We start from the raw sequence: 6,792 nt of genomic DNA on the forward strand, positions 1-6,792 counted from the left end.
TTTATTTGTGTTTAAATATGTTGAAACTTGTTTAAATCATAACATTAATATTTTTTTTTATAAAAACAGTAATAATTTTTTTAAAAAATATGTTCAAATTTGTTATTTGAAAATATTTATGAATATGAAAAAGGTGGAGTGGAGGGTGCGGTGGGTCATCGGCGACGGTGGAGTGGGGGAGGGTGCGGGCCGGGGGTCGGCGGCGGCGGCCGGTGGAGCGGGGGAGGGTGCGGTTGATCGTCGGCGGCGGTGGAGCGGGGGAGGATGCGGTTGATCGTCGGCGGCGAGGGGGACGTCGATGTCCCATGAACACGGTTTTTGAAGACCCGGGATCTCTATCTAGCTGGCGATACGTTGTGTCATCCATGCACCTTACGCATCCAGAAAATCCGTGGACTACCTGCCCCGCGAGATATCCGTAATCGAGATAGTCGTGTATAGTGCAAAATATATATATACTAATGGCGCACCACGTAGTAGTGCGCCATTACTAGTTTAAACTAGTAGTGGCGCACTGTGACACGATGCGCCATTAGTAGTTTTGCAAAAAATAAAATAAAAAAATACAGTACTGGCGCACTCCTTGTCTGGTGCGCCATTACTAGTTAGAACTAGTAATGGCGCACTTTAGTCGGATGCGCCATTAGTATGTATGTGAAAATGAAAAAAAAATTATCACTAGTGATGCACCTTTTGTCTGGTGCACCATTAGTGTCTTCCACACTAATGGCGCATCACCAACTAGTGCGCCATTAGTATATAGTTGTGGCGCACTACATCCCTGGTGCGTCATTAGTGTCAATCCTATCTATAGCCCTTTTCCTAATAGTGACATGCGTTTAGTAAACCTAAAGGGTTCCTAAATGTGTAGTATGGAACATCTGAACAAGTTAATCCGACATGTACTAAGTTAATAGTACTACTAAACATGAGTGGATGCTAGGCATGTGGTTCACCCATGTAATAGAACAAGATACGTGCTCCATCCTGGTGGCTAGGCATGTGGTTAACCTATGTGGAGGTCCTTGGTTCGACCCCGAGGAGCAACTCTCTGATCTTTTTTTTTACGTGGCGAAGAAAAAATAACTGTCAGACGATAAAATTCACAAAAAAACTGTCAAACGATAAAGTTCACAAAAGAACTGTCATACAATAAAATTCACCGAAAGAAGATCTTTTTTTTTACGTGGCGAAGAAAAAATAACTGTCAGACGATAAAATTCACAAAAAAACTGTCAAACGATAAAGTTCACAAAAGAACTGTCATACAATAAAATTCACCGAAAGAAGCGTATTACGACGGTGAACCGATAGAAGCAATCTGTGCTTTATTAGTATTTTTTATTAGTAAGGTAAAGTATAAAAGGTCAGGTTAAACATTTGTTTAGACTTGGATAAGACATGTTATAATTTCATAAACTTAATTAAAAATGCATTTTAGGACCCTGGAGATCTAGACGACACCTTTACATAGCTTTAAAGACCATATATGTGAATTTCACTCTCCATGTTTTATCTACGCGACAGCCAAGATCTAACTTCTGACTGACACCACTAGAGGCTATAAGAGCAAGTACAATAAAGCTGAGTCAGCGGGCTATAAGGAATAAACTAGTATATTTCTGCTTAGTTGGAGAAAAAAGAAGAGGAGAGAGAAGGTAAGTGGGCTCTTCGTGGAGAGCCAACTCTAGTACGTGCTCCTAGGCACTTTATGAGAATGAATGATGGGCCACATAATAAAAAAAGTAGTACACTCTTTTAATCTACTATTGTACATGTTGACTATAAAATGGGCTTTAGATGACATGGCACTGGCTTATAGCCAGCAGCTAGCTATTAACCATGCTCTAACTGCGTGCATGGCGACTGCCGTAGCACGTGAGGATTTGGAATATCACTTTGGAGAATCATCATGGACACGCAAAGGTTAGAGGCTTGGGATAGTAACAAAGCTGCAATACAGCTAGCCTGTCAACTTTGTCTCTTTCATTTTATTTTTATTTTATTCTTCTTTCCCTTTGTGCCTTTGATTGGCGCCCAATCAGAATTGTAGCTTGAACAATGCTACTACTACACCACAACTAAAGTGCGTACGTGCGAATCAATCTGTGGTTGGAATGGTTAGGTGGACAGTGGTATCCCTAACACACCAGGGTTCAAGTCCTGGTGCTCGCACTTATCCTGGATTTATTTCAAAATTTCTGGCGATAGTCTGGTAAACGTTTGTTTAGACTTGGATAAGACATGTTATAATTTACTCACCATGTTTTATCTATGCGACAGCCGACAGCTAACTTCTGACTGAGATCACTAGAGGCTTTAACTGTGTGCATGCATGGGGGCTGCCCTAACACGTGAGACTTTGGAATATCATCATCCACACGCAAAGGCTAGAGGCTTGGGATAGTAACAAATCTGCAATAATACAGCTAGCATGTTGAATTTTTCTTTTTTGTTTCTTTTTCTTTTTCTTTTCCTTATTTTCCTTTGTGCCTTTGATTGGCGCCCAATCAAAATGGTAGCTAGAACTTGAAATTTAAATGCTACTAGTACACCACAACTAAAGTGCATACGTGCGAACGAACATGTGGTTAGAATGGTTAGGTGGGCAGTGATATCCCCAACCCACCAGGGTTCAAATATTTTTGAAACAGCATTTTTTATTAGGAGTCCTCATTATGTGTCTCTGTTTATATTATATATGTAAAGGCAAGAATCAAACAATTTTATTTATGTGCCTATGTTTGTAGATTGGTAAATCATACTTCAGTTGTTTTGACCTGCAACAATAGTTCTATGCTTTGAGCTTATAGTTTATTGTCAACTACTTTACTGATGGCACTTTTTATTTATATTGTGAGCTGCTGGTGTTGCTTCCTGTTGGACATAGCTCGTTGTCCAGTCCCCACCTTCGATTTGTGACACAGATTGGTTTATTGTGATGTTGCTTTGAACAAGGAATGGGTGATGCTATCCCACTAGGATTGTGTCATCACCACATACATAATTAGTCCCAGGAAAAATATAAAGCATACCAAGGTATTATTAAGATCGATTGAAATGATTTCCTCTGTCCTGGGGTCTAGATAAGTTAATTATCTTCATATGTAAAGTTTACACCATCAGAGAATGTACTAAGACAGAGTCTAGATGCTAGAGATTTTGCATACATGTGTACTATACCCTATGTCAAAGTGTGACATCACGCTGGAGCATCCAGTAGGGGGTTGTCGTCGTCGTCGTCGCCATTTCGACCTGACCCGTTGCCTCCGGCGTGGCCGATCTGTTGTTCCTAGGGTATGGTGGACGACCAGTTCCGGCAGCTGCAGTCGCTGCAGGAGGATGGCGGCAGCGCGTCGGGCTTCGTCGCCGGGGTCGCCACCCTCTTCATCGACGATGCCGACGGGATCATCAACGACATCGGCAGCCTGCTGGACGCCGGCGGAACCTAGCCACCACTCCCCGCCGCGCCCCTCGTTGGTAAGATTCGCCTCTCTCTCTCTCTCTCTCTCTCTTTCTCTCTCTCTCCTTTGCTAATTATATACTTAGTAAATATACGTAACATATGCATGGGCATCAGTAATAAATTGCAGAGGGCTACTCATGTTATTCTAGATGTATGGTACATGCTGAAAAATCTTCAGTGCTCATTGTACCCTTGTATTGAGATTCATATTAGTGTCTTGGCCTGGTCTGGCTCTACTTTTTTGGATTAAGACTCATATTGGTGTGTGGCGGAAGCTTTATATTTGACGCGTGGTTTGCACTGCAGGTTACTTGCCGTGCTCGATTTTTCCTTCCACGGACAATTCTGTCATTCGCCTCTACTGCCGGTGGTCGTGCCAGTCATGCTCCTATTGGGTAAGCTCGTTTCCTTCTTTAATTCATGTACTATTTGGCAGGACTGGCTACGTTGCTGTAAAAATGTCGTTGGTTTCTTCTTGTGTGGAGCAGATTCTTTTTAGAGGCCTTGCCTTGGACTTCCTGGATCCTGATTGTTGTTTCGCGTATCTGCTTTGGGCCATTGTTGTTCTTCTACCACTCATACATATATTATTTGACCATTTGCTTTGCTAAGATTCAAGTATGATGTAATTTAGATTTGTTCTCTTCAAACTTGCACCAATCAATATTTCTAGCTCTTAGCATTGTCTAATATACAATTTTATTGTATGCAGGATATGCATCCTTTAGCTAGATTCATCTTTGTTTGATGTAGTTCTTTGTGATCTGAAAGCAACTGACTACTCAATACCAATCAGTGCATGGAGGGAACTCCTGTCCACCACGCCGGCGACAGGAACATGGAAAACGCAGTCCACGGTGCCACCAATGAACAAGGTAAACACGAGCTGTTGGTCGCTTATAAATTCTGTACTTCAGTAGTATCGATCTAGGGTTCACATGAGTGATCTTACTGTTATTCGGGCTGTGTATAAAAATGCTGCCCTTCTCAGAGAGAATACTCCAAATCTATTGATTATAATTTAGTTGTGGTATTGAGTTTTACTTAGTATGAATACTCACATAATGAATCTATTAAACGATATAAAGGCCACCTATTCACATATTAACTTGTGCCACCGTTGTTTTCTTACTTATCGTGTCATTCTTGTTTTTGAGCCTGGCCTGACACATTCTGTTTCCATATATATTATACCTATCAAATCGTTTGGTGTCTCATTAACTGAAGAGCTGATCAGCCCAAAGTCTATGGTTAATGCCATTCTTGGTAACATTGGTCTGCATGATGCAAAACAAACAAGGACTACAAGAACTACAATGGATGTGTGAGTGCAATCATCTTTTTCTGGCCGTTCCTGGCGCATTGTTGAATTAGTCACCTTGCCTCTCTTGCACTTAATGTTGTCTAATTAGACTTCAAAATGACTATCCAGGACTGCTTGGCCTCTCGTTTCGATTAGCTTATCATTAAAGTTGGAAACACCAGAATTGACGCTTGCGTATGAGTGTGTACAGGTTGTCCTTAGGATTTTCTTTGTAGCAAACTCGGTGGATTGTGGATTGGTTTCCTAGGCCATTGTTCTTTGTACAATACTTGAAGCGATCTGCTCGTGTGTGTGACTTTGTCCGATGATTAGGCTTTAGATTTTCTGCTGGTTTATCTTATGATTCATGGTAGCATTTGATTTTTTTTCAATTACTATGTCTCAATTGTCGAACAGGACAGTAAGAATCTAATAAAACTCTTGCACAACAAAGATTGTTGTCCTTTAGTTACCCAGACCTTTGTTTTCATGGTATAAACCAACTGCTGTCAACTTTAGTACTCTGGAAAATTATATAACCATTCTGAAATTTCCTATGACACAGGCCGAGACAAGCATTGTAAGGATCCCAGTTAGAATGATGCTTGATCTCCTGGTAGAGCATCTTGGGCTTCACAAGGCCAACTGAGACTCGGGCTCAATGAGAACACAATGAGAGTCATCATTCTCTCTGACACTGCTGTTCAAGACGACCGGACGTGTCCACCGCGCATGCCCATTACCGGTGTATGAACATTGCATCCTTTAATTTACACTGTATACGAACATTCCATTCTTCAAATGTGTTGTACTATCATTCTGGTGGCTATGGAGATGTGTTGTACTGTAGTTTTGGTATCCATTGATGATGTCTTGCTCCGGTTACACTTGAATCTGTAGTTTTGGTATCTATTGATGATGTCTTGCTCCGATTACACTTGAATATTTTTTTTTATTTTTTTATCCTGATTGAATACATATGATAAGCCTGGCTTTCTACTAACTTCACCATTACATGCATGGGCACATTGTTGAAACCGGCACCCTAGCGCCAAGGCGCGCTGCTCGCGCCAAGGCGCGCAGCTGATCTAGTAGAACAAGATACGTGCTCCATCCTGGTGGCTAGGCATGTGGTTCACCTATGTGGAGGTCCTTGGTTCGACCCCGAGGAGCAACTCTCTCATCTTTTTTTTTATTTACGTGGCGAAGAAAAAATAACTGTCAGACGATAAAATTCACAAAAAAACTGTCAAACGATAAAGTTCACAAAAGAACTGTCAGACAATAAAATTCACCGAAAGAAGCGTATTACGACGGTGAACCGATAGAAGCAATCCGTGCTTTATTAGTATTTTTTATTAGTAAGGTAAAGTATAAAAGGTCAGGTTAAACATTTGTTTAGACTTGGATAAGACATGTTATAATTTCATAAATTTAATTAAAAATGCATTTTAGGACCCTGGAGATCTAGACGACACCTTTACATAGCTTTAAAGACCATCACTACAGGAATCAGCTACTTTGCCATCAGCCACGGCGGACAGCAAAGGTTTTTGCCGTCCGCCGCGGACGGCAACGTACGGGACGGCAAAGAGCTACATTGCCGTCCGCTTCGGGCGACTGACGACAAAGGGTCCTTTTCCATCAGCTGCCGACGGCAAAAAATACTGACGGCAATAATTGCGCTGTTACTCCGTTAGGTGGTTAACGGCAAGCCTTTGCCGTCGGCCGCTGACGGCAAACATCGGAAGGCCTTTGCCGTCCGCCGCTGTAGGCAAAGTTTTTTTTCTCTTTGCCGTCAGCCACTGTTGGCAAACTGACCAAATAGGTCAGCCTCCCAGGAAGCACAGTTGCCTGCCACGTGGCCTCTTTGCCGTCCGCTGCTGATGGCAAAGAGACCTTTGCCGTCGGTGGCTGACGGCAAAGAGCCTGCATATTGTCTCTTTTTTCTGTTTTTTTTAAATCCAACAATTTTCACAGCAAATATATATGACATATATAGATATATTTCACAGAGCTATTT

General features: G+C 41.8%; 1 long non-coding RNA gene across 1 annotated transcript; it reads left to right on the plus strand.

The window, feature by feature from the left end:
* Positions 1-4,028: 4,028 nt before the first annotated feature.
* LOC123064561 (uncharacterized) lies at positions 4,029-5,414 on the plus strand. The gene is made up of 3 exons (XR_006430728.1): positions 4,029-4,084; positions 4,220-4,341; positions 5,335-5,414. It is a non-coding gene; the product is annotated as an uncharacterized lncRNA (long non-coding RNA).
* The last annotated feature ends 1,378 nt before the right edge of the window (positions 5,415-6,792 follow it).

Source organism: Triticum aestivum, chromosome 3B (genome assembly GCF_018294505.1).
Source record: "Triticum aestivum cultivar Chinese Spring chromosome 3B, IWGSC CS RefSeq v2.1, whole genome shotgun sequence".
Classification (NCBI taxonomy): domain Eukaryota; kingdom Viridiplantae; phylum Streptophyta; class Magnoliopsida; order Poales; family Poaceae; genus Triticum; species Triticum aestivum.